At 45.9% G+C, this 23,974-nt stretch overlaps 13 non-coding genes and 4 pseudogenes across 13 annotated transcripts; all 17 read right to left on the bottom strand.

The window, feature by feature from the left end:
* Positions 1-4,206: 4,206 nt before the first annotated feature.
* On the bottom strand, positions 4,207-4,391 carry LOC141213207 (U2 spliceosomal RNA). Its single transcript, XR_012282760.1, has one exon. It is a non-coding gene; the product is annotated as a U2 spliceosomal RNA (small nuclear RNA).
* Positions 4,392-5,171: 780 nt separating this feature from the next.
* LOC141213256 (U2 spliceosomal RNA) lies at positions 5,172-5,263 on the bottom strand (annotated as a pseudogene).
* A 1,115-nt stretch (positions 5,264-6,378) lies between these two features.
* On the bottom strand, positions 6,379-6,569 carry LOC141213065 (U2 spliceosomal RNA). The gene has a single exon (XR_012282643.1). It is a non-coding gene; the product is annotated as a U2 spliceosomal RNA (small nuclear RNA).
* A 1,115-nt stretch (positions 6,570-7,684) lies between these two features.
* Positions 7,685-7,875, bottom strand: LOC141213130 (U2 spliceosomal RNA). Its single transcript, XR_012282707.1, has one exon. It is a non-coding gene; the product is annotated as a U2 spliceosomal RNA (small nuclear RNA).
* A 1,118-nt stretch (positions 7,876-8,993) lies between these two features.
* LOC141213064 (U2 spliceosomal RNA) lies at positions 8,994-9,184 on the bottom strand. The gene has a single exon (XR_012282642.1). It is a non-coding gene; the product is annotated as a U2 spliceosomal RNA (small nuclear RNA).
* Positions 9,185-10,299: 1,115 nt separating this feature from the next.
* LOC141213143 (U2 spliceosomal RNA) lies at positions 10,300-10,481 on the bottom strand. Its single transcript, XR_012282719.1, has one exon. It is a non-coding gene; the product is annotated as a U2 spliceosomal RNA (small nuclear RNA).
* A 525-nt stretch (positions 10,482-11,006) lies between these two features.
* Positions 11,007-11,122, bottom strand: LOC141213230 (U2 spliceosomal RNA; annotated as a pseudogene).
* A 1,115-nt stretch (positions 11,123-12,237) lies between these two features.
* Positions 12,238-12,419, bottom strand: LOC141213142 (U2 spliceosomal RNA). Its single transcript, XR_012282718.1, has one exon. It is a non-coding gene; the product is annotated as a U2 spliceosomal RNA (small nuclear RNA).
* A 525-nt stretch (positions 12,420-12,944) lies between these two features.
* On the bottom strand, positions 12,945-13,060 carry LOC141213229 (U2 spliceosomal RNA; annotated as a pseudogene).
* Positions 13,061-14,175: 1,115 nt separating this feature from the next.
* Positions 14,176-14,366, bottom strand: LOC141213062 (U2 spliceosomal RNA). The gene has a single exon (XR_012282640.1). It is a non-coding gene; the product is annotated as a U2 spliceosomal RNA (small nuclear RNA).
* A 1,115-nt stretch (positions 14,367-15,481) lies between these two features.
* On the bottom strand, positions 15,482-15,668 carry LOC141213188 (U2 spliceosomal RNA). The gene has a single exon (XR_012282749.1). It is a non-coding gene; the product is annotated as a U2 spliceosomal RNA (small nuclear RNA).
* Positions 15,669-16,505: 837 nt separating this feature from the next.
* LOC141213232 (U2 spliceosomal RNA) lies at positions 16,506-16,586 on the bottom strand (annotated as a pseudogene).
* Positions 16,587-17,698: 1,112 nt separating this feature from the next.
* On the bottom strand, positions 17,699-17,889 carry LOC141212874 (U2 spliceosomal RNA). Its single transcript, XR_012282458.1, has one exon. It is a non-coding gene; the product is annotated as a U2 spliceosomal RNA (small nuclear RNA).
* Positions 17,890-19,004: 1,115 nt separating this feature from the next.
* LOC141213096 (U2 spliceosomal RNA) lies at positions 19,005-19,195 on the bottom strand. Its single transcript, XR_012282674.1, has one exon. It is a non-coding gene; the product is annotated as a U2 spliceosomal RNA (small nuclear RNA).
* A 1,115-nt stretch (positions 19,196-20,310) lies between these two features.
* LOC141213061 (U2 spliceosomal RNA) lies at positions 20,311-20,501 on the bottom strand. The gene has a single exon (XR_012282639.1). It is a non-coding gene; the product is annotated as a U2 spliceosomal RNA (small nuclear RNA).
* Positions 20,502-21,616: 1,115 nt separating this feature from the next.
* LOC141213060 (U2 spliceosomal RNA) lies at positions 21,617-21,807 on the bottom strand. Its single transcript, XR_012282638.1, has one exon. It is a non-coding gene; the product is annotated as a U2 spliceosomal RNA (small nuclear RNA).
* A 1,115-nt stretch (positions 21,808-22,922) lies between these two features.
* Positions 22,923-23,104, bottom strand: LOC141213147 (U2 spliceosomal RNA). The gene has a single exon (XR_012282722.1). It is a non-coding gene; the product is annotated as a U2 spliceosomal RNA (small nuclear RNA).
* Between the last annotated feature and the right edge of the window lie 870 nt (positions 23,105-23,974).

Below are 23,974 nucleotides of genomic sequence, written 5' to 3'. Positions count from 1 at the left end.
GCTCAGTAATCACTTGTTTTTTGTCACTCATTTTTTTAAAGAAAAACCTTGAGCAGGTCTCACCCTCTTCCAAATATTTCACACGGGTATTAAATATAATTTCTTTACCCTTTTGTTCCAGGAATTTTTGGATTTCTGTCTGGATCTTGGCAATCTCATCATCCACACCAGGTACTCCCCACCCCTTAAGCTTAAGGAGAGTTTGCATCCTGACATTAAAATCTTTAAAACATTTCCTTTTTTCACGTGCCTTCCTTTTACCAATTTTAATAAAAAATTCTTTAATACGGGTTTTAACACACTCCCACCACCCCAACATACTCTGATTTGGGTGTTTCCGTCTTCTCCAACTCTCATACTTTGCATAAAACTCCGCCCTTACTAGTTCGTCTTCTAATAAGAGCACATTCAATTTCCACATATCTTTTCCAACTTTTGCTTCCTGTGGAGTTTGCAATACATTGTATAGTAATACATGATCAGAAAAAATATTTTCTATTAGACCAGCATTCTTAGGTTTAAAAACATCAGAAGAGGAAAAAATAAAATCAATACGAGATGACATCCCTCTACCCCTCCATGTATGCCCAGGGTCAGTAGGGTAGGACTTTCTCCAAGCATCTAATAATTTGAGGTCCGTTGTCAAATGTTTTAACAGACTGGATGTTTTGTCTGTTCTTCCATTAGTATCACCTCCACTCCTCCCCTCCCCCAACATGACACAGTTAAAATCCCCTCCCACTATCACAGGGGACGGACCTGATAAAAACAAAGGGATGACATTAAAAAGGGAAGCACGCTCATTTTTCTCTGGGGATGCATAAACATTAATAAGACGACAGGTAAAACCATTTAAAATAACATGAGTTGATAAGGCACGACCTGGAACTATTTCAGTGATGGATAAAACATTAACATTTTGACATTTGAATAAAATCCCAACCCCGGCAGCTTTATTTTCATTGGACCCTGACCAAATAGAGGGTCCTGCTGACCAGTCCATTTTTAAGTTGGGGTATGACAAATCGTGATCAATACCGCATTCTTGCAGGAAAAAAATGTCAAAGTTCAGAGTCATTAACCAAGCAAACAAAGCAGCCCGTCTAACAGGGCTCTTTAGGCTTCTCACATTTAGTGAGGCAACACGGATTTCTGCCATGTTAGGTGTTTTTTATTGATTCATTATACTCTGAATCTGAATCAATAATTTGTGACAGAGAAGGTGAAGGAAGGGATGACACAGTTCGTAAACTGTCCGTTTCATCTGAGTCCGTGAAATCCTCAATTAAGTTAGTCCCCTCTGGGCTGAGAATTTTTGCAGCACTAGATAGAAAGACTTTACGGGACATCTGAGGCAGGTTATGCTCCTCCTGCGCCTCTTCACGACTTCTCTTACCACTGGCGCTGAGATCCATCCGATCCTCCGAATCCACCCGATCCTCACCAGGCACTGCAGCAGGTGGAATACCCGCAGACCCTCCAGGAGCACCAAGGGACATCATCTCCGGAGCAGGATGACCATCAGGACCAGCAACAGGTTCACCAACCACTGCACGACCTCTATCATCCAGGCAGGCAACAGGACATCCATCAGGAATGGTTCCAGGACATCCATCTGGACTGGCATCAGGACATCCATCTGGACTGGCATCAGGGCATCCATCTGGGTTGGCATCAGGACATCCATCTGGATTGGCATCAGGGCATCCGTCTGGATTGGCATCAGGGCATCCGTCTGGACTGGCATCAGGGCAGACATCTGGTCCAACATCTGTGCTGGCATCAGCAGGGGTATCTGGATGGACATCTGGATTCGTACCAACAGCTCCAGATTTTCGCCTCTTTTTTGGTTCCCTCTCATTTCCGCTCTGAGAAGGTGCCATCTCCCCACCAGGTGAAACCTGGACCCCTGCAGGAGTAGGCAAAGGCGTGACCTCGGCTACAGAGGCCGGGTTTTTCCGCAAAGGTACCGACAGAGCATCGACTGAGTCAGACTGTTTTTGACCTTTAGTAATGTCCACAAAGCTTTTTCTGGGGTCACCCGGGCTGACCCTGCTGGCATCAGCAGGAACTCCTGCGGAACTAGCCGCAGGCGCCCGAGAGCCACCACGAGACCTTGTCCGCATCGGACAATTACTGAACAGGTGAGTAGACATTCCGCACCCACTGCAGGTCTTACTGTTCTTACAGTCCTTTGAGGCATGACCCCATTGTCCACAGTTGTGGCACTGACTCATCCGCTCGTTCTTACAATCGCTCTGTATGTGACCAAGGTCACCACACCTACGACACCTGAATGGTTGTCCATCATAGAAGAGGTAGCCATGGTCTCTTCCCAGCACCACTGTGGAGGGGGGGTGCATAAGGCCTTCTACACCCCCAGGGTCAAGTCTGAAGCGTACCATAAAGCGTCGTTTCCCATTCCAGAAACCACTCCGACCTTTGACGTTCCCCGTAAATCTGACAGATGTACAATATCTGCTCAGAAAAAGCTCAATATCATCTGTGGACACATGGGGGTTAAACATGTATACCACAAGGGGAACGTCAACTCCGCCATAGAGACCCGTAAAAATCACTCCGTCCAACAGCTTGCTGTTACGGTGGCCCTTAACGCATTCGTAAAAGTGCTGGCAGGCAACCTTGGTCGAGAACGTGAGAATATATGTACTCTGCCCCTTCTCCTGCAGGCAGCAAACATCATGATCTTTCACGTTCAACAGATCTCTCAAAATCTGTACATAGAACTCACGGGGGTTGTCATATCCGACGTGGTTTGCTGGAACCTCGATACGCACCGAGTTCCTGATCTGGCCGGAGCCAGTGGAAAATTGAAATGAACAAGGCATCTCACCAAAGTGGCAAAGGCTTACCGTCACCACGGGCTCGGCCTTTCGCCTGGGGATCGCAACTTGTTGCCCGGGGACTAAGCCAGCTCCCTCATAGCAGCAGGGGGGTGAAGTCCCACCAAAAGGTGAGACGATCCCCCCAAGGCCAAGGAGCCGGGTACCCCGGGCACCTCTCAGCCAAGACCAAGGCAGCAACCGTTAGATCACTGCACCTGATCTCAGCCAAAAGGCCGAGAAGCGATAACCAGAATTGGTTTCAAACTACGGAGCCACCCAAGGATCCTGAAAAGTCCATTTGTGGAGATGAGCTCCTGGACTCCCGTTAAGAAGACATGTTGTCAACCTCTAGATCCCTTACATGCCTGCACTTTTCGGCTTGCTGCTGCTGCAATCCACGCGTTTTAGATCTGCATAACTCCACCTCTTTAAACACAGCACCTTCACCCCCTGCTGTTCCCACCCGCCTCAACACCGTTGGAAGGGAGGAGAACCAATTAAGGCGGGGGGTGGGGTGGAACGAGCAGCTGTCTACCCTTAGCAGGAGGGCTCCTGATTACATACCTCTCCTGCTGCTGCTGCTGCTGGCTGTCCAGCAGCAGACTGAAGGTGGCTGCTGCTGTGCACAGGTATATAAAGGCTCAGAGCCTATTATGACACGCGCAGCCAGCGTTCCATTGCCACATTCCATCTACTGCAGGCAGGATACCTGGCTGGCTGAATGTCGCTGAGAAGCTCACAGAGACCGCCATAAGCAACAGTTTAACAGAATGCCACAGACTAATCAACCAAACTTTTTGGGTTGGGTTCTCTTTTATAGTCTGCAGGCATTAAATGAAAGAAGTCAGTGTTCCAGCAGAAGGAGACAACGTTTCAGAAAAGGCATTGTAGCAAACCAAAAAAGAAATTTTAAGCGCAGCAGAGTAACCAGCGCACATACCTGTTAGCTCAGGTGAGTTTAAAAGGCTGCTGTTGATAACAAGGGCATTTGCTAAATAGATGGTGTGTGTGCAACAATATACTGAAAGGTCAATTATATTGTGCAGCTTATCTCACCACCTGTAGTTATTTAGGTGAAAGCTCCAAAATGCTTGCCTAATATGTCTGTTTATCCAAAAGGAAGTAAAAAGGGAGAGCTAGAAAGATAGCATTGCATCACATTACATGGCAATGCAATGCACAGTTGCTGAAGTTGAACCAAAATGAGCTTGTAATCTGGCTTCTGCAACTTTGAACATGAAAAATCCAATGAGGAGAAGAAAAGCAAAGCCAAAGAGTCCATCCCAAAATCCGACAAACAAGCAAAATGAACAAAAAACATTGAATTCAATTCTTTCTGATTTTAGAAACTGCATTAAAGAAGGGGTGCACCGGTCCTGGATATACTGCAATACCAGGTCAATGCGTGGAGTGGACAGAGCAAGCTCTTTTTCCATCTCCCTGTTCTAAAAATCCATTTAATATATGGTCCCCAGATAGGGGACGTATCAGATATTAAACTGATAAGAACAGATTTTTTTTTTTTTTTTTTTTTGAAAGCCCGAATTCGTGTACAGAACCCGAGTGCGCTTAAAAAAGTGACAAGTGCCACAAAAAAAGTGCACTAGGATGCTGGTCTTCTTGAAACCCTCTCCAAAAGGAGAAGGGTCCCCCAAACCATTCCCCGTCCCTCCGAGCCAAAAGGCCACAGCGAGGAACAGGGACAAAAAGCCACCTCCAGCCGAAGCCAGAGGCGACAGAATCTTACCCCCAGCACCTGCCCGAGTTCTCACCCGAGCAAGGCACTGGGAGCCAAAGACTGTGCTCCCCTCCCGGAAGAGGGGAGCCAACAACGCTCTCCTCCCGAAAGAGGAGAGCCAGGGGGGTTCAGGGGGGAGCGGAACCTGATGGCCACACACTCCCCCCCTAGACCTGCCAAGAGAGGAACCCGTAAGGGAACCGCATCCCGACAAAATCCTAGTAGGACGTGACACACGTGAATAAGTGGACACACAGTGACAAAGAAATTAAATAAATAGTGAAGGTTTCACAGTATAATACTGCCCGGACCTTCGACCGGGAATTGAAAAATTCCCCATCCTAAGGGCAGAAGGCCCGGAATAAGGGTGTGTGCGAAGAAAGAAAATTTGAAGTGCTTGTGCAAATGTGCCATAAACTCAAGTGGGGTTCCCAATCCCAGTGAGTTAAGGCACCCCAGGGTCACTTCACACTTCGGGCTTTCGATCTTCCCCGGCCCAATGGCGTCGATCCTGGGGGGCCATGCTTTCCACCAGATGACTATATTAGCCACCTGGCGTACTAACAAGCGCCTAAACCCCAGTGTGCATAATGTATCAATCTACTAGGGCGGCCAACATCCAAAACCGCCTTTTCGAAAGATACTACACTTGATCTTAGCCAAAAGGCCGAGAAGCGATAACCAGAATTGGTTTCAAACTACGGAGCCACCCAAGGATCCTGAAAAGTCCATTTGTGGAGATGAGCTCCTGGACTCCCGTTAAGAAGACATGTTGTCAACCTCTAGATCCCTTACATGCCTGCACTTTTCGGCTTGCTGCTGCTGCAATCCACGCGTTTTAGATCTGCATAACTCCACCTCTTTAAACACAGCACCTTCACCCCCTGCTGTTCCCACCCGCCTCAACACCGTTGGAAGGGAGGAGAACCAATTAAGGCGGGGGGTGGGGTGGAACGAGCAGCTGTCTACCCTTAGCAGGAGGGCTCCTGATTACATACCTCTCCTGCTGCTGCTGCTGCTGGCTGTCCAGCAGCAGACTGAAGGTGGCTGCTGCTGTGCACAGGTATATAAAGGCTCAGAGCCTATTATGACACGCGCAGCCAGCGTTCCATTGCCACATTCCATCTACTGCAGGCAGGATACCTGGCTGGCTGAATGTTGCTGAGAAGCTCACAGAGACCGCCATAAGCAACAGTTTAACAGAATGCCACAGACTAATCAACCAAACTTTTTGGGTTGGGTTCTCTTTTATAGTCTGCAGGCATTAAATGAAAGAAGTAAGTGTTCCAGCAGAAAGAGACAACGTTTCAGAAAAGGCATTGTAGCAAACCAAAAAAGAAATTTTAAGCGCAGCAGAGTAACCAGCGCACATACCTGTTAGCTCAGGTGAGTTTAAAAGGCTGCTGTTGATAACAAGGGCATTTGCTAAATAGATGGTGTGTGTGCAACAATATACTGAAAGGTCAATTATATTGTGCAGCTTATCTCACCACCTGTAGTTATTTAGGTGAAAGCTCCAAAATGCTTGCCTAATATGTCTGTTTATCCAAAAGGAAGTAAAAAGGGAGAGCTAGAAAGATAGCATTGCATCACATTACATGGCAATGCAATGCACAGTTGCTGAAGTTGAACCAAAATGAGCTTGTAATCTGGCTTCTGCAACTTTGAACATGAAAAATCCAATGAGGAGAAGAAAAGCAAAGCCAAAGAGTCCATCCCAAAATCCGACAAACAAGCAAAATGAACAAAAAACATTGAATTCAATTCTTTCTGATTTTAGAAACTGCATTAAAGAAGGGGTGCACCGGTCCTGGAGATACTGCAATACCAGGTCAATGCGTGGAGTGGACAGAGCAAGCTCTTTTTCCATCTCCCTGTTCTAAAAATCCATTTAATATATGGTCCCCAGATAGGGGACGTATCAGATATTAAACTGATAAGAACAGATACTACACTTGATCTTAGCCAAAAGGCCGAGAAGCGATAACCAGAATTGGTTTCAAACTACGGAGCCACCCAAGGATCCTGAAAAGTCCATTTGTGGAGATGAGCTCCTGGACTCCCGTTAAGAAGACATGTTGTCAACCTCTAGATCCCTTACATGCCTGCACTTTTCGGCTTGCTGCTGCTGCAATCCACGCGTTTTAGATCTGCATAACTCCACCTCTTTAAACACAGCACCTTCACCCCCTGCTGTTCCCACCCGCCTCAACACCGTTGGAAGGGAGGAGAACCAATTAAGGCGGGGGGTGGGGTGGAACGAGCAGCTGTCTACCCTTAGCAGGAGGGCTCCTGATTACATACCTCTCCTGCTGCTGCTGCTGCTGGCTGTCCAGCAGCAGACTGATGGTGGCTGCTGCTGTGCACAGGTATATAAAGGCTCAGAGCCTATTATGACACGCGCAGCCAGCGTTCCATTGCCACATTCCATCTACTGCAGGCAGGATACCTGGCTGGCTGAATGTCGCTGAGAAGCTCACAGAGACCGCCATAAGCAACAGTTTAACAGAATGCCACAGACTAATCAACCAAACTTTTTGGGTTGGGTTCTCTTTTATAGTCTGCAGGCATTAAATGAAAGAAGTCAGTGTTCCAGCAGAAGGAGACAACGTTTCAGAAAAGGCATTGTAGCAAACCAAAAAAGAAATTTTAAGCGCAGCAGAGTAACCAGCGCACATACCTGTTAGCTCAGGTGAGTTTAAAAGGCTGCTGTTGATAACAAGGGCATTTGCTAAATAGATGGTGTGTGTGCAACAATATACTGAAAGGTCAATTATATTGTGCAGCTTATCTCACCACCTGTAGTTATTTAGGTGAAAGCTCCAAAATGCTTGCCTAATATGTCTGTTTATCCAAAAGGAAGTAAAAAGGGAGAGCTAGAAAGATAGCATTGCATCACATTACATGGCAATGCAATGCACAGTTGCTGAAGTTGAACCAAAATGAGCTTGTAATCTGGCTTCTGCAACTTTGAACATGAAAAATCCAATGAGGAGAAGAAAAGCAAAGCCAAAGAGTCCATCCCAAAATCCGACAAACAAGCAAAATGAACAAAAAACATTGAATTCAATTCTTTCTGATTTTAGAAACTGCATTAAAGAAGGGGTGCACCGGTCCTGGAGATACTGCAATACCAGGTCAATGCGTGGAGTGGACAGAGCAAGCTCTTTTTCCATCTCCCTGTTCTAAAAATCCATTTAATATATGGTCCCCAGATAGGGGACGTATCAGATATTAAACTGATAAGAACAGATACTACACTTGATCTTAGCCAAAACGCCGAGAAGCGATAACCAGAATTGGTTTCAAACTACGGAGCCACCCAAGGATCCTGAAAAGTCCATTTGTGGAGATGAGCTCCTGGACTCCCGTTAAGAAGACATGTTGTCAACCTCTAGATCCCTTACATGCCTGCACTTTTCGGCTTGCTGCTGCTGCTGCAATCCACGCGTTTTAGATCTGCATAACTCCACCTCTTTAAACACAGCACCTTCACCCCCTGCTGTTCCCACCCGCCTCAACACCGTTGGAAGGGAGGAGAACCAATTAAGGCGGGGGGTGGGGTGGAACGAGCAGCTGTCTACCCTTAGCAGGAGGGCTCCTGATTACATACCTCTCCTGCTGCTGCTGCTGCTGGCTGTCCAGCAGCAGACTGAAGGTGGCTGCTGCTGTGCACAGGTATATAAAGGCTCAGAGCCTATTATGACACGCGCAGCCAGCGTTCCATTGCCACATTCCATCTACTGCAGGCAGGATACCTGGCTGGCTGAATGTCGCTGAGAAGCTCACAGAGACCGCCATAAGCAACAGTTTAACAGAATGCCACAGACTAATCAACCAAACTTTTTGGGTTGGGTTCTCTTTTATAGTCTGCAGGCATTAAATGAAAGAAGTCAGTGTTCCAGCAGAAGGAGACAACGTTTCAGAAAAGGCATTGTAGCAAACCAAAAAAGAAATTTTAAGCGCAGCAGAGTAACCAGCGCACATACCTGTTAGCTCAGGTGAGTTTAAAAGGCTGCTGTTGATAACAAGGGCATTTGCTAAATAGATGGTGTGTGTGCAACAATATACTGAAAGGTCAATTATATTGTGCAGCTTATCTCACCACCTGTAGTTATTTAGGTGAAAGCTCCAAAATGCTTGCCTAATATGTCTGTTTATCCAAAAGGAAGTAAAAAGGGAGAGCTAGAAAGATAGCATTGCATCACATTACATGGCAATGCAATGCACAGTTGCTGAAGTTGAACCAAAATGAGCTTGTAATCTGGCTTCTGCAACTTTGAACATGAAAAATCCAATGAGGAGAAGAAAAGCAAAGCCAAAGAGTCCATCCCAAAATCCGACAAACAAGCAAAATGAACAAAAAACATTGAATTCAATTCTTTCTGATTTTAGAAACTGCATTAAAGAAGGGGTGCACCGGTCCTGGAGATACTGCAATACCAGGTCAATGCGTGGAGTGGACAGAGCAAGCTCTTTTTCCATCTCCCTGTTCTAAAAATCCATTTAATATATGGTCCCCAGATAGGGGACGTATCAGATATTAAACTGATAAGAACAGATACTACACTTGATCTTAGCCAAAAGGCCGAGAAGCGATAACCAGAATTGGTTTCAAACTACGGAGCCACCCAAGGATCCTGAAAAGTCCATTTGTGGAGATGAGCTCCTGGACTCCCGTTAAGAAGACATGTTGTCAACCTCTAGATCCCTTACATGCCTGCACTTTTCGGCTTGCTGCTGCTGCAATCCACGCGTTTTAGATCTGCATAACTCCACCTCTTTAAACACAGCACCTTCACCCCCTGCTGTTCCCACCCGCCTCAACACCGTTGGAAGGGAGGAGAACCAATTAAGGCGGGGGGTGGGGTGGAACGAGCAGCTGTCTACCCTTAGCAGGAGGGCTCCTGATTACATACCTCTCCTGCTGCTGCTGCTGCTGGCTGTCCAGCAGCAGACTGAAGGTGGCTGCTGCTGTGCACAGGTATATAAAGGCTCAGAGCCTATTATGACACGCGCAGCCAGCGTTCCATTGCCACATTCCATCTACTGCAGGCAGGATACCTGGCTGGCTGAATGTCGCTGAGAAGCTCACAGAGACCGCCATAAGCAACAGTTTAACAGAATGCCACAGACTAATCAACCAAACTTTTTGGGTTGGGTTCTCTTTTATAGTCTGCAGGCATTAAATGAAAGAAGTCAGTGTTCCAGCAGAAGGAGACAACGTTTCAGAAAAGGCATTGTAGCAAACCAAAAAAGAAATTTTAAGCGCAGCAGAGTAACCAGCGCACATACCTGTTAGCTCAGGTGAGTTTAAAAGGCTGCTGTTGATAACAAGGGCATTTGCTAAATAGATGGTGTGTGTGCAACAATATACTGAAAGGTCAATTATATTGTGCAGCTTATCTCACCACCTGTAGTTATTTAGGTGAAAGCTCCAAAATGCTTGCCTAATATGTCTGTTTATCCAAAAGGAAGTAAAAAGGGAGAGCTAGAAAGATAGCATTGCATCACATTACATGGCAATGCAATGCACAGTTGCTGAAGTTGAACCAAAATGAGCTTGTAATCTGGCTTCTGCAACTTTGAACATGAAAAATCCAATGAGGAGAAGAAAAGCAAAGCCAAAGAGTTCATCCCAAAATCCGACAAACAAGCAAAATGAACAAAAAACATTGAATTCAATTCTTTCTGATTTTAGAAACTGCATTAAAGAAGGGGTGCACCGGTCCTGGAGATACTGCAATACCAGGTCAATGCGTGGAGTGGACAGAGCAAGCTGTTTTTCCATCTCCCTGTTCTAAAAATCCATTTAATATATGGTCCCCAGATAGGGGACGTATCAGATATTAAACTGATAAGAACAGATTTTTTGATTGAAGCTGCATCCAAGGCACTGAAAAATGTGACCGAAGTCACACCAAAACAGCGCACGAGGCGAGGATTCATGTGGACCCTTCCCGGAGGAGAGGGTCCCCAATAAACCATCCCCATCCCTCCGAGCCAGAAGGCCACAGCGAGGGTCGGGGATCTCCGATGCTCTCTCTTGACGAAGCCAGAGAAGAGCCGTTTTCGTGCTCCCAGCGTCCAGCTAGGCTGCCACCCTAGTGGAGCTGGAGCCTGTGTTGGTTTCTCAGCCCAAAGCTGACCGGACCTCCGACCGGGTTTATAAAAATTCCCCTTCCTAGCCCGGAGGCCAGGAATAGGGGGTGTTGCTCAGAAAGTATGATTGGCAAAGGTGCGGCGTGCTACGAAGCCCAAGTCTTTCTGGGGTTCCCAGTCCCAGTAAGCTTGGACTCCCACCAGGGCGCCTACTCCTGGGGCACATTGCTCCAAAGCCCTCACACTTACCCAGCCTAGTGACTTCGATCCTGGAGGGCCATGTTTTCCATCAGATGACTCTATGAGCCACCTGGCGTACTAACAAGTGCACCAAACCAGTGTGTAATGTGCATCAATTTACTAGAGCAGCCCAAGGACAAAACCGCCTTTTCAAAAGATACTACACTTGATCTTAGCCAAAAGGCCGAGAAGCGATAACCAGAATTGGTTTCAAACTACGGAGCCACCCAAGGATCCTGAAAAGTCCATTTGTGGAGATGAGCTCCTGGACTCCCGTTAAGAAGACATGTTGTCAACCTCTAGATCCCTTACATGCCTGCACTTTTCGGCTTGCTGCTGCTGCAATCCACGCGTTTTAGATCTGCATAACTCCACCTCTTTAAACACAGCACCTTCACCCCCTGCTGTTCCCACCCGCCTCAACACCGTTGGAAGGGAGGAGAACCAATTAAGGCGGGGGGTGGGGTGGAACGAGCAGCTGTCTACCCTTAGCAGGAGGGCTCCTGATTACATACCTCTCCTGCTGCTGCTGCTGCTGGCTGTCCAGCAGCAGACTGAAGGTGGCTGCTGCTGTGCACAGGTATATAAAGGCTCAGAGCCTATTATGACACGCGCAGCCAGCGTTCCATTGCCACATTCCATCTACTGCAGGCAGGATACCTGGCTGGCTGAATGTCGCTGAGAAGCTCACAGAGACCGCCATAAGCAACAGTTTAACAGAATGCCACAGACTAATCAACCAAACTTTTTGGGTTGGGTTCTCTTTTATAGTCTGCAGGCATTAAATGAAAGAAGTCAGTGTTCCAGCAGAAGGAGACAACGTTTCAGAAAAGGCATTGTAGCAAACCAAAAAAGAAATTTTAAGCGCAGCAGAGTAACCAGCGCACATACCTGTTAGCTCAGGTGAGTTTAAAAGGCTGCTGTTGATAACAAGGGCATTTGCTAAATAGATGGTGTGTGTGCAACAATATACTGAAAGGTCAATTATATTGTGCAGCTTATCTCACCACCTGTAGTTATTTAGGTGAAAGCTCCAAAATGCTTGCCTAATATGTCTGTTTATCCAAAAGGAAGTAAAAAGGGAGAGCTAGAAAGATAGCATTGCATCACATTACATGGCAATGCAATGCACAGTTGCTGAAGTTGAACCAAAATGAGCTTGTAATCTGGCTTCTGCAACTTTGAACATGAAAAATCCAATGAGGAGAAGAAAAGCAAAGCCAAAGAGTTCATCCCAAAATCCGACAAACAAGCAAAATGAACAAAAAACATTGAATTCAATTCTTTCTGATTTTAGAAACTGCATTAAAGAAGGGGTGCACCGGTCCTGGAGATACTGCAATACCAGGTCAATGCGTGGAGTGGACAGAGCAAGCTGTTTTTCCATCTCCCTGTTCTAAAAATCCATTTAATATATGGTCCCCAGATAGGGGACGTATCAGATATTAAACTGATAAGAACAGATTTTTTGATTGAAGCTGCATCCAAGGCACTGAAAAATGTGACCGAAGTCACACCAAAACAGCGCACGAGGCGAGGATTCATGTGGACCCTTCCCGGAGGAGAGGGTCCCCAATAAACCATCCCCATCCCTCCGAGCCAGAAGGCCACAGCGAGGGTCGGGGATCTCCGATGCTCTCTCTTGACGAAGCCAGAGAAGAGCCGTTTTCGTGCTCCCAGCGTCCAGCTAGGCTGCCACCCTAGTGGAGCTGGAGCCTGTGTTGGTTTCTCAGCCCAAAGCTGACCGGACCTCCGACCGGGTTTATAAAAATTCCCCTTCCTAGCCCGGAGGCCAGGAATAGGGGGTGTTGCTCAGAAAGTATGATTGGCAAAGGTGCGGCGTGCTACGAAGCCCAAGTCTTTCTGGGGTTCCCAGTCCCAGTAAGCTTGGACTCCCACCAGGGCGCCTACTCCTGGGGCACATTGCTCCAAAGCCCTCACACTTACCCAGCCTAGTGACTTCGATCCTGGAGGGCCATGTTTTCCATCAGATGACTCTATGAGCCACCTGGCGTACTAACAAGTGCACCAAACCAGTGTGTAATGTGCATCAATTTACTAGAGCAGCCCAAGGACAAAACCGCCTTTTCAAAAGATACTACACTTGATCTTAGCCAAAAGGCCGAGAAGCGATAACCAGAATTGGTTTCAAACTACGGAGCCACCCAAGGATCCTGAAAAGTCCATTTGTGGAGATGAGCTCCTGGACTCCCGTTAAGAAGACATGTTGTCAACCTCTAGATCCCTTACATGCCTGCACTTTTCGGCTTGCTGCTGCTGCAATCCACGCGTTTTAGATCTGCATAACTCCACCTCTTTAAACACAGCACCTTCACCCCCTGCTGTTCCCACCCGCCTCAACACCGTTGGAAGGGAGGAGAACCAATTAAGGCGGGGGGTGGGGTGGAACGAGCAGCTGTCTACCCTTAGCAGGAGGGCTCCTGATTACATACCTCTCCTGCTGCTGCTGCTGCTGGCTGTCCAGCAGCAGACTGAAGGTGGCTGCTGCTGTGCACAGGTATATAAAGGCTCAGAGCCTATTATGACACGCGCAGCCAGCGTTCCATTGCCACATTCCATCTACTGCAGGCAGGATACCTGGCTGGCTGAATGTCGCTGAGAAGCTCACAGAGACCGCCATAAGCAACAGTTTAACAGAATGCCACAGACTAATCAACCAAACTTTTTGGGTTGGGTTCTCTTTTATTGTCTGCAGGCATTAAATGAAAGAAGTCAGTGTTCCAGCAGAAGGAGACAACGTTTCAGAAAAGGCATTGTAGCAAACCAAAAAAGAAATTTTAAGCGCAGCAGAGTAACCAGCGCACATACCTGTTAGCTCAGATGAGTTTAAAAGGCTGCTGTTGATAACAAGGGCATTTGCTAAATAGATGGTGTGTGTGCAACAATATACTGAAAGGTCAATTATATTGTGCAGCTTATCTCACCACCTGTAGTTATTTAGGTGAAAGCTCCAAAATGCTTGCCTAATATGTCTGTTTATCCAAAAGGAAGTAAAAAGGGAGAGCTAGAAAGATAGCATTGCATCACATTACATGGCAATGCAATGCACAGTTGCTGAAGTTGAACCAAAATGAGCTTGTAATCTGGCTTCTGCAACTTTGAACATGAAAAATCCAATGAGGAGAAGAAAAGCAAAGCCAAAGAGTCCATCCCAAAATCCGACAAACAAGCAAAATGAACAAAAAACATTGAATTCAATTCTTTCTGATTTTAGAAACTGCATTAAAGAAGGGGTGCACCGGTCCTGGAGATACTGCAATACCAGGTCAATGCGTGGAGTGGACAGAGCAAGCTCTTTTTCCATCTCCCTGTTCTAAAAATCCATTTAATATATGGTCCCCAGATAGGGGACGTATCAGATATTAAACTGATAAGAACAGATACTACACTTGATCTTAGCCAAAAGGCCGAGAAGCGATAAACAGAATTGGTTTCAAACTACGGAGCCACCCAAGGATCCTGAAAAGTCCATTTGTGGAGATGAGCTCCTGGACTCCCGTTAAGAAGACATGTTGTCAACCTCTAGATCCCTTACATGCCTGCACTTTTCGGCTTGCTGCTGCTGCAATCCACGCGTTTTAGATCTGCATAACTCCACCTCTTTAAACACAGCACCTTCACCCCCTGCTGTTCCCACCCGCCTCAACACCGTTGGAAGGGAGGAGAACCAATTAAGGCGGGGGGTGGGGTGGAACGAGCAGCTGTCTACCCTTAGCAGGAGGGCTCCTGATTACATACATCTCCTGCTGCTGCTGCTGCTGGCTGTCCAGCAGCAGACTGAAGGTGGCTGCTGCTGTGCACAGGTATATAAAGGCTCAGAGCCTATTATGACACGCGCAGCCAGCGTTCCATTGCCACATTCCATCTACTGCAGGCAGGATACCTGGCTGGCTGAATGTCGCTGAGAAGCTCACAGAGACCGCCATAAGCAACAGTTTAACAGAATGCCACAGACTAATCAACCAAACTTTTTGGGTTGGGTTCTCTTTTATAGTCTGCAGGCATTAAATGAAAGAAGTCAGTGTTCCAGCAGAAGGAGACAACGTTTCAGAAAAGGCATTGTAGCAAACCAAAAAAGAAATTTTAAGCGCAGCAGAGTAACCAGCGCACATACCTGTTAGCTCAGGTGAGTTTAAAAGGCTGCTGTTGATAACAAGGGCATTTGCTAAATAGATGGTGTGTGTGCAACAATATACTGAAAGGTCAATTATATTGTGCAGCTTATCTCACCACCTGTAGTTATTTAGGTGAAAGCTCCAAAATGCTTGCCTAATATGTCTGTTTATCCAAAAGGAAGTAAAAAGGGAGAGCTAGAAAGATAGCATTGCATCACATTACATGGCAATGCAATGCACAGTTGCTGAAGTTGAACCAAAATGAGCTTGTAATCTGGCTTCTGCAACTTTGAACATGAAAAATCCAATGAGGAGAAGAAAAGCAAAGCCAAAGAGTCCATCCCAAAATCCGACAAACAAGCAAAATGAACAAAAAACATTGAATTCAATTCTTTCTGATTTTAGAAACTGCATTAAAGAAGGGGTGCACCGGTCCTGGAGATACTGCAATACCAGGTCAATGCGTGGAGTGGACAGAGCAAGCTCTTTTTCCATCTCCCTGTTCTAAAAATCCATTTAATATATGGTCCCCAGATAGGGGACGTATCAGATATTAAACTGATAAGAACAGATTTTTTTTTTTTTTTATCGAAAGCCCGAATTCGTGTACAAAACCCGAGTGCGCTTAAAAAAGTCACAAGTGCCACAAAAAAAGTGCACTAGGATGCTGGTCTTCTTGAAACCCTCTCCAAAAGGAGAAGGGTCCCCCAAACCATTCCCCGTCCCTCCGAGCCAAAAGGCCACAGCGAGGAACAGGGACAAAAAGCCACCTCCAGCCGAAGCCAGAGGCGACCCAATCTTACCCCCAGCACCTGCCCGAGTTCTCACCCGAGCAAGGCACTGGGAGCCAAAGACTGTGCTCCCCTCCCGGAAGAGGGGAGCCAACAACGCTCTCCTCCCGAAAGAGGAGAGCCAGGGGGGTTCAGGGGGGAGCGGAACCTGATGGCCACACACTCCCCCCCTAGACCTGCCAAGAGAGGAACCCGTAAGGGAACCGCATCCCGACAAAATCCTAGTAGGACGTGACACACGTGAATAAGTGGACACACAGTGACAAAGAAATTAAATAAATAGTGAAGGTTTCACAGTATAATACTGCCCGGACCTTCGACCGGGAATTGAAAAATTCCCCATCCTAAGGCCAGAAGGCCCGGAATAAGGGTGTGTGCGAAGAAAGAAAATTTGAAGTGCTTGTGCAAATGTGCCATAAACTCAAGTGGGGTTCCCAATCCCAGTGAGTTAAGGCACCCCAGGGTCACCACTCCTGGGGCACTTCACACTTCGGGCTTTCGATCTTCCCCGGCCCAATGGCGTCGATCCTGGGGGGCCATGCATTCCACCAGATGACTATATTAGCCACCTGGCGTACTAACAAGCGCCTAAACCCCAGTGTGCATAATGTATCAATCTACTAGGGCGGCCAACATCCAAAACCGCCTTTTCAAAAGATACTACACTTGATCTTAGCCAAAAGGCCGAGAAGCGATACTACACTTGATCTTAGCCAAAAGGCCGAGAAGCGATAACCAGAATTGGTTTCAAACTACGGAGCCACCCAAGGATCCTGAAAAGTCCATTTGTGGAGATGAGCTCCTGGACTCCCGTTAAGAAGACATGTTGTCAACCTCTAGATCCCTTACATGCCTGCACTTTTCGGCTTGCTGCTGCTGCAATCCACGCTTTTTAGATCTGCATAACTCCACCTCTTTAAACACAGCACCTTCACCCCCTGCTGTTCCCACCCGCCTCAACACCGTTGGAAGGGAGGAGAACCAATTAAGGCGGGGGGTGGGGTGGAACGAGCAGCTGTCTACCCTTAGCAGGAGGGCTCCTGATTACATACCTCTCCTGCTGCTGCTGCTGGCTGTCCAGCAGCAGACTGAAGGTGGCTGCTGCTGTGCACAGGTATATAAAGGCTCAGAGCCTATTATGACACGCGCAGCCAGCGTTCCATTGCCACATTCCATCTACTGCAGGCAGGATACCTGGCTGGCTGAATGTCGCTGAGAAGCTCACAGAGACCGCCATAAGCAACAGTTTAACAGAATGCCACAGACTAATCAACCAAACTTTTTGGGTTGGGTTCTCTTTTATAGTCTGCAGGCATTAAATGAAAGAAGTCAGTGTTCCAGCAGAAGGAGACAACGTTTCAGAAAAGGCATTGTAGCAAACCAAAAAAGAAATTTTAAGCGCAGCAGAGTAACCAGCGCACATACCTGTTAGCTCAGGTGAGTTTAAAAGGCTGCTGTTGATAACAAGGGCATTTGCTAAATAGATGGTGTGTGTGCAACAATATACTGAAAGGTCAATTATATTGTGCAGCTTATCTCACCACCTGTAGTTATTTAGGTGAAAGCTCCAAAATGCTTGCCTAATATGTCTGTTTATCCAAAAGGAAGTAAAAAGGGAGAGCTAGAAAGATAGCATTGCATCACATTACATGGCAATGCAATGCACAGTTGCTGAAGTTGAACCAAAATGAGCTTGTAATCTGGCTTCTGCAACTTTGAACATGAAAAATCCAATGAGGAGAAGAAAAGCAAAGCCAAAGAGTCCATCCCAAAATCCGACAAACAAGCAAAATGAACAAAAAACATTGAATTCAATTCTTTCTGATTTTAGAAACTGCATTAAAGAAGGGGTGCACCGGTCCTGGAGATAATGCAATACCAGGTCAATGCGTGGAGTGGACAGAGCAAGCTCTTTTTCCATCTCCCTGTTCTAAAAATCCATTTAATATATGGTCCCCAGATAGGGGACGTATCAGATATTAAACTGATAAGAACAGATACTACACTTGATCTTAGCCAAAAGGCCGAGAAGCGATAACCAGAATTGGTTTCAAACTACGGAGCCACCCAAGGATCCTGAAAAGTCCATTTGTGGAGATGAGCTCCTGGACTCCCGTTAAGAAGACATGTTGTCAACCTCTAGATCCCTTACATGCCTGCACTTTTCGGCTTGCTGCTGCTGCAATCCACGCGTTTTAGATCTGCATAACTCCACCTCTTTAAACACAGCACCTTCACCCCCTGCTGTTCCCACCCGCCTCAACACCGTTGGAAGGGAGGAGAACCAATTAAGGCGGGGGCTGGGGTGGAACGAGCAGCTGTCTACCCTTAGCAGGAGGGCTCCTGATTACATACCTCTCCTGCTGCTGCTGCTGCTGGCTGTCCAGCAGCAGACTGAAGGTGGCTGCTGCTGTGCACAGGTGTATAAAGGCTCAGAGCCTATTATGACACGCGCAGCCAGCGTTCCATTGCCACATTCCATCTACTGCAGGCAGGATACCTGGCTGGCTGAATGTCGCTGAGAAGCTCACAGAGACCGCCATAAGCAACAGTTTAACAGAATGCCACAGACTAATCAACCAAACTTTTTGGGTTGGGTTCTCTTTTATAGTCTGCAGGCATTAAATGAAAGAAGTCAGTGTTCCAGCAGAAGGAGACAACGTTTCAGAAAAGGCATTGTAGCAAACCAAAAAAGAAATTTTAAGCGCAGCAGAGTAACCAGCGCACATACCTGTTAGCTCAGGTGAGTTTAAAAGGCTGCTGTTGATAACAAGGGCATTTGCTAAATAGATGGTGTGTGTGCAACAATATACTGAAAGGTCAATTATATTGTGCAGCTTATCTCACCACCTGTAGTTATTTAGGTGAAAGCTCCAAAATGCTTGCCTAATATGTCTGTTTATCCAAAAGGAAGTAAAAAGGGAGAGCTAGAAAGATAGCATTGCATCACATTACATGGCAATGCAATGCACAGTTGCTGAAGTTGAACCAAAATGAGCTTGTAATCTGGCTTCTGCAACTTTGAACATGAAAAATCCAATGAGGAGAAGAAAAGCAAAGCCAAAGAGTCCATCCCAAAATCCGACAAACAAGCAAAATGAAAAAAAAACATTGAATTCAATTCTTTCTGATTTTAGAAACTGCATTAAAGAAGGGGTGCATCGGTCCTGGAGATACTGCAATACCAGGTCAATGCGTGGAGTGGACAGAGCAAGCTCTTTTTCCATCTCCCTGCTCTAAAAATCCATTTAATATATGGTCCCCAGATAGGGGACGTATCAGATATTATACTGATAAGAACAGATACTACACTTGATCTTAGCCAAAAGGCCGAGAAGCGATAACCAGAATTGGTTTCAAACTACGGAGCCACCCAAGGATCCTGAAAAGTCCATTTGTGGAGATGAGCTCCTGGACTCCCGTTAAGAAGACATGTTGTCAACCTCTAGATCCCTTACATGCCTGCACTTTTCGGCTTGCTGCTGCTGCAATCCACGCGTTTTAGATCTGCATAACTCCACCTCTTTAAACACAGCACCTTCACCCCCTGCTGTTCCCACCCGCCTCAACACCGTTGGAAGGGAGGAGAACCAATTAAGGCGGGGGGTGGGGTGGAACGAGCAGCTGTCTACCCTTAGCAGGAGGGCTCCTGATTACATACCTCTCCTGCTGCTGCTGCTGCTGGCTGTCCAGCAGCAGACTGAAGGTGGCTGCTGCTGTGCACAGGTATATAAAGGCTCAGAGCCTATTATGACACGCGCAGCCAGCGTTCCATTGCCACATTCCATCTACTGCAGGCAGGATACCTGGCTGGCTGAATGTCGCTGAGAAGCTCACAGAGACCGCCATAAGCAACAGTTTAACAGAATGCCACAGACTAATCAACCAAACTTTTTGGGTTGGGTTCTCTTTTATAGTCTGCAGGCATTAAATGAAAGAAGTCAGTGTTCCAGCAGAAGGAGACAACGTTTCAGAAAAGGCATTGTAGCAAACCAAAAAAGAAATTTTAAGCGCAGCAGAGTAACCAGCGCACATACCTGTTAGCTCAGGTGAGTTTAAAAGGCTGCTGTTGATAACAAGGGCATTTGCTAAATAGATGGTGTGTGTGCAACAATATACTGAAAGGTCAATTATATTGTGCAGCTTATCTCACCACCTGTAGTTATTTAGGTGAAAGCTCCAAAATGCTTGCCTAATATGTCTGTTTATCCAAAAGGAAGTAAAAAGGGAGAGCTAGAAAGATAGCATTGCATCACATTACATGGCAATGCAATGCACAGTTGCTGAAGTTGAACCAAAATGAGCTTGTAATCTGGCTTCTGCAACTTTGAACATGAAAAATCCAATGAGGAGAAGAAAAGCAAAGCCAAAGAGTCCATCCCAAAATCCGACAAACAAGCAAAATGAACAAAAAACATTGAATTCAATTCTTTCTGATTTTAGAAACTGCATTAAAGAAGGGGTGCACCGGTCCTGGAGATACTGCAATACCAGGTCAATGCGTGGAGTGGACAGAGCAAGCTCTTTTTCCATCTCCCTGTTCTAAAAATCCATTTAATATATGGTCCCCAGATAGGGGACGTATCAGATATTAAACTGATAAGAACAGATACTACACTTGATCTTAGCCAAAAGGCCGAGAAGCGATAACCAGAATTGGTTTCAAACTACGGAGCCACCCAAGGATCCTGAAAAGTCCATTTGTGGAGATGAGCTCCTGGACTCCCGTTAAGAAGACATGTTGTCAACCTCTAGATCCCTTACATGCCTGCACTTTTCGGCTTGCTGCTGCTGCAATCCACGCGTTTTAGATCTGCATAACTCCACCTCTTTAAACACAGCACCTTCACCCCCTGCTGTTCCCACCCGCCTCAACACCGTTGGAAGGGAGGAGAACCAATTAAGGCGGGGGGTGGGGTGGAACGAGCAGCTGTCTACCCTTAGCAGGAGGGCTCCTGATTACATACCTCTCCTGCTGCTGCTGCTGCTGGCTGTCCAGCAGCAGACTGAAGGTGGCTGCTGCTGTGCACAGGTATATAAAGGCTCAGAGCCTATTATGACACGCGCAGCCAGCGTTCCATTGCCACATTCCATCTACTGCAGGCAGGATACCTGGCTGGCTGAATGTCGCTGAGAAGCTCACAGAGACCGCCATAAGCAACAGTTTAACAGAATGCCACAGACTAATCAACCAAACTTTTTGGGTTGGGTTCTCTTTTATAGTCTGCAGGCATTAAATGAAAGAAGTCAGTGTTCCAGCAGAAGGAGACAACGTTTCAGAAAAGGCATTGTAGCAAACCAAAAAATAAATTTTAAGCGCAGCAGAGTAACCAGCGCACATACCTGTTAGCTCAGGTGAGTTTAAAAGGCTGCTGTTGATAACAAGGGCATTTGCTAAATAGATGGTGTGTGTGCAACAATATACTGAAAGGTCAATTATATTGTGCAGCTTATCTCACCACCTGTAGTTATTTAGGTGAAAGCTCCAAAATGCTTGCCTAATATGTCTGTTTATCCAAAAGGAAGTAAAAAGGGAGAGCTAGAAAGATAGCATTGCATCACATTACATGGCAATGCAATGCACAGTTGCTGAAGTTGAACCAAAATGAGCTTGTAATCTGGCTTCTGCAACTTTGAACATGAAAAATCCAATGAGGAGAAGAAAAGCAAAGCCAAAGAGTCCATCCCAAAATCCGACAAACAAGCAAAATGAACAAAAAACATTGAATTCAATTCTTTCTGATTTTAGAAACTGCATTAAAGAAGGGGTGCACCGGTCCTGGAGATACTGCAATACCAGGTCAATGCGTGGAGTGGACAGAGCAAGCTCTTTTTCCATCTCCCTGTTCTAAAAATCCATTTAATATATGGTCCCCAGATAGGGGACGTATCAGATATTAAACTGATAAGAACAGATACTACACTTGATCTTAGCCAAAAGGCCGAGAAGCGATAACCAGAATTGGTTTCAAACTACGGAGCCACCCAAGGATCCTGAAAAGTCCATTTGTGGAGATGAGCTCCTGGACTCCCGTTAAGAAGACATGTTGTCAACCTCTAGATCCCTTACATGCCTGCACTTTTCGGCTTGCTGCTGCTGCAATCCACGCGTTTTAGATCTGCATAACTCCACCTCTTTAAACACAGCACCTTCACCCCCTGCTGTTCCCACCCGCCTCAACACCGTTGGAAGGGAGGAGAACCAATTAAGGCGGGGGGTGGGGTGGAACGAGCAGCTGTCTACCCTTAGCAGGAGGGCTCCTGATTACATACCTCTCCTGCTGCTGCTGCTGCTGGCTGTCCAGCAGCAGACTGAAGGTGGCTGCTGCTGTGCACAGGTATATAAAGGCTCAGAGCCTATTATGACACGCGCAGCCAGCGTTCCATTGCCACATTCCATCTACTGCAGGCAGGATACCTGGCTGGCTGAATGTCGCTGAGAAGCTCACAGAGACCGCCATAAGCAACAGTTTAACAGAATGCCACAGACTAATCAACCAAACTTTTTGGGTTGGGTTCTCTTTTATAGTCTGCAGGCATTAAATGAAAGAAGTCAGTGTTCCAGCAGAAGGAGACAACGTTTCAGAAAAGGCATTGTAGCAAACCAAAAAAGAAATTTTAAGCGCAGCAGAGTAACCAGCGCACATACCTGTTAGCTCAGGTGAGTTTAAAAGGCTGCTGTTGATAACAAGGGCATTTGCTAAATAGATGGTGTGTGTGCAACAATATACTGAAAGGTCAATTATATTGTGCAGCTTATCTCACCACCTGTAGTTATTTAGGTGAAAGCTCCAAAATGCTTGCCTAATATGTCTGTTTATCCAAAAGGAAGTAAAAAGGGAGAGCTAGAAAGATAGCATTGCATCACATTACATGGCAATGCAATGCACAGTTGCTGAAGTTGAACCAAAATGAGCTTGTAATCTGGCTTCTGCAACTTTGAACATGAAAAATCCAATGAGGAGAAGAAAAGCAAAGCCAAAGAGTCCATCCCAAAATCCGACAAACAAGCAAAATGAACAAAAAACATTGAATTCAATTCTTTCTGATTTTAGAAACTGCATTAAAGAAGGGGTGCACCGGTCCTGGAGATACTGCAATACCAGGTCAATGCGTGGAGTGGACAGAGCAAGCTCTTTTTCCATCTCCCTGTTCTAAAAATCCATTTAATATATGGTCCCCAGATAGGGGACGTATCAGATATTAAACTGATAAGAACAGATTTTTTTTTTTTTTTTTTTAAAAACCTATTCAGGTTAAAATTAAAGTCCACTCCACAGTCCTCTTCTCCCCAAAGGGAGACAAGACGTGGACTCCAACTTAAATCATCATCAGGTTTTGGTACTTTTAATGTCAGAAAAAAAAATTACAAAAATACAACAATACTTACAAAGAAAGAAATGTTTCAGAACCTGAATGGATACCAAAAAAATAAAAATTAAATTATAACTGTATTAACAACAGTAATAACATCAAGTAAAATACTTGTAACCATTATCAAAAGCATGAACCCCAACCCAACTCAGAACCTTAAGGGACAAATCTTCAACCCTTGATGCTGAAAAAACTTGTTTCGATACACCATCTGGTATTCTATATTTCACACAAAAAACATTTTTATCTCTTATTAGTTCTTTCCTAACATTCTCTATAAGATAGTCCAAACGTTTCTCATCATACAACTTACGGTACAACCGGTTAAAATATTCTGCATTCTTTATAAACATAGGTTGTTGAAAAACAACTATATTTTCTTCCATTGCCACCTCCACTTCCTGTTCCTTTCTCTTTTCTTGCTTTTTAACCTTACCACGGCCAGTTCCCTGACTTACACCTCCCATTTCACTCTCTACCCTATCCCCCCAATCTACTCTTGTTTTCTCCATCTCCCTCTGCACTCCTACAGGTTTGCTTTCTTTTCCCTTTACCACCAACACCTTTTCTACACTTTCCTCCTTTCTCTCTACCAAAACCTTTTTAACCACTACCTCCTTCTCTTTATTTCTTTTCCTCTTTGGGCAATTCTTAAAAACATGCGTATCTTCCTGACACAAGTTGCACTTCCTCCGATCTTTACAATCCTTTGACTCATGATCACCTTTTTTGCAAAAACCACATACA

Source organism: Phyllobates terribilis, unplaced genomic scaffold (genome assembly GCF_046119375.1).
Source record: "Phyllobates terribilis strain yellow unplaced genomic scaffold, ASM4611937v1 Scaffold_187__1_contigs__length_3656778, whole genome shotgun sequence".
In the NCBI taxonomy this organism is placed as follows: domain Eukaryota; kingdom Metazoa; phylum Chordata; class Amphibia; order Anura; family Dendrobatidae; genus Phyllobates; species Phyllobates terribilis.
This window is presented reverse-complemented; position numbering and strand designations above follow the sequence as displayed.